This window comes from Mus pahari, chromosome 9, assembly GCF_900095145.1.
Source record: "Mus pahari chromosome 9, PAHARI_EIJ_v1.1, whole genome shotgun sequence".
In the NCBI taxonomy this organism is placed as follows: domain Eukaryota; kingdom Metazoa; phylum Chordata; class Mammalia; order Rodentia; family Muridae; genus Mus; species Mus pahari.
In genome coordinates, this window is record NC_034598.1 from 62,436,862 (window position 1) to 62,439,590 (window position 2,729).

The window sequence follows — 2,729 nt, forward strand, 5'->3', positions numbered from 1 at the left end:
TATATATATATATATATATATATATATATATATATATATATATATATGTGTGTGTGTGTGTGTGTGTGTGTTTTCCGTATGTTGGCCAGTGTTTCTGTGTTTCTATAAATAAGTTCTGCTACATTTGTATATATATATTTCAATGTTGGTGTATGTGTGTGTGCATCTGTGCTTGTATATATTTGTGTACCCTAGTGTAGTGACCAAAGATTAATTCCAAGTGTTGTTCCTTTGCCTTTTAAACACAGAGTCTCTTCATTGTCCTGGAGATCTCTAATTAGCTTAGTCTGGTTGGTCAGTGACCCCCAGGGTCTTTCTGTCTCTACTCTTTAGTGGTCAGATTATAATCTAGAATCCCACTGTAACTATGCCTATATGGAAGTATTGGCGATCAAGCTTATGTCTCCTTGCATATGTAATAGTACTTTGTAAATTTATCAATCTCTCAGATCTTTACAAGTTACTTTGACCTATTATATTACTTGTTCATAATTAGTATTCAAATCTGTTTTGAAAGTTACATCCCACATCTGTTGGGGCTTTGTGTTTCCTAGCTCCTAAGAGCCACAGTTGCTCTTGCTCTTACCGTCTTCTGATACACTGTTGGCCATAAATAGCTTTACCCTTTTTCATCCCACCTACCTTCAATAATCCAATGTTTGAAATGTTACTTTGGAAATATTTCTAAAATAGAAATTTACTCATGCCTTTTAAGAGTCACCACAGTCTCCAACTACCCATAGAAGAGTCACAATTTATTAAACTTCTCAAAGAAAATTAGATTAAAATTGTTTGGGACCATGCTTTTTATTTTTAAAACTAAATCTATGTCATCTTTCTGTCTGTCAAAAAACTCAGTCATGTTCTTAATTCCATTAGTAATAAACAATATTTCAGTTCTTTTGCCACTTGAATAAAAGTGAACAGTGTGGCCTTTCCTTTGGTAATGTAATAGATTTCTTTTTAAGATGTTCGAGATTTTGCTTACAGTAATGATACAATATAAACAACTACAATTCTATGGTTGTTACTTGAATGATATAATATATAGAGCTATATTATTGTTAATCATACACATACTTATAATTGAGCCATGATATCAACATTGCTACATATAAGTATCTTGCAAAATCACATGCTTTGTACTCTCATTTTTTTCTACAAAATTGAAACTTTCTCAGTGGAATGGTAATAATTAGACATATAACATAACACAATAAATATTGCCACAAGTTAGCTACAAAACAGGCTGTAGCACTCTGTTTTAGTCTTTATGTCTGTATATGATAGCTTTTTTTTTTTTTTTTNGAGANAGGGTTTCTCTGTATAGCCCTGGCTGTCCTGGAACTCACTTTGTAGACCAGGCTAGCCTTGAACTCAGAAATCCGCCTGCCTCTGCCTCTGCCTCCCGAGTGCTGGGATTAAAGGCATACGCCACCACGCCTGGCTCATGATAGCTATTTTGAATAGTAAATAAATAATTTCTGTGTAAGATTTACTATATTAGACTCCTGACTGCAAGCATACTGACGCAAGCATCAGTAACAGTGTCAGGGCCCTAGGCCTTCCCTTGAGCTGGATCCCAATTTGGGTCAGTCAATGGACCTTCTTTCATATTCTTCTGAGAAGCCCAACAAGCAGTTGAAAGAGTCAGATGCAGATACTAGCGCCCAACCAATGGACAGAAGCTGGGGACCACTGTGATTGAATTAGGGAAAATTTGGTAAAAGCTGTAGAGGAGAGCGGCCCCATGGGAAGACTAGCAGTCTCAACTGACCTGAACTCCTGAGATTTCTCAGATACTGAACCACCAACCCGGCAGCATACACCAAATGATTTGAGGCCCCTGACATATACACAGCAGAGGACTGCCAGATCTGGTCTCAGTGAGAAAAGATGCACCTATCCCTTTAGAAAGAAACTTGAGGCCCCAGGGAGTGGGGAGGCCTAGTGGAGTGGGGTTAGAGGATGGGGACCTCCTCTTGGAGAAGGGAGGGTAGGGAGTGTGGACGTATAGGATGGGGAACAGACAGGGGGCAGACCAGGAGGTGGATGAGTCTGGACTTTTAAAGAATACAAATAAAGGAATTTAATAAAAAAATTATTTACTATATTATTGGATATTTTATGTGCTTAAGAAAACTAGCCAATTTAGATCCTATTGTTATTACTATTGTAAGATGGTGAACGTTTTCATTAATATGAATTGCCTTGCACTCACATTTGACCAATTTTGGCTGACATTAACTCTGTCTTACAACTTCGAGGACTTCCAAACTTTAAGTAATAATAATTAATATCTTTGCTCTGTAGCCTCCAGGCTTCTCCTTACATCCTCTATTTGTTAAATATTGTCTTCTCTTTTATAAAAGTATTCCTCTGAGTAATTAAAAACATATATTGCTTTTATTATTATTAGGGAGGGGTATTTAGTCCAAATAATGTGCAAATGGACTATTTTCTTATGTGAATGAAATTCACCCTGAATGGTACATATCTCCATTGTACATTGTCAGTAACTTAAAAAAAGATAAACCCTTGTTATCCTTGGTTTATTGGGAAATTTATTGAATATAACTACCTTTGGACCTAAAGGAAAAACGACAATATACTATTCAAGTGTATGTAATTGTATTAGTCAGGGTTCTCTAGAGTCACAGAACTTGCAGATAGTCTCTATATAGTAAAGGAATTTATTGATGACTTACAGTCTGCAGTCCAAATCCCAA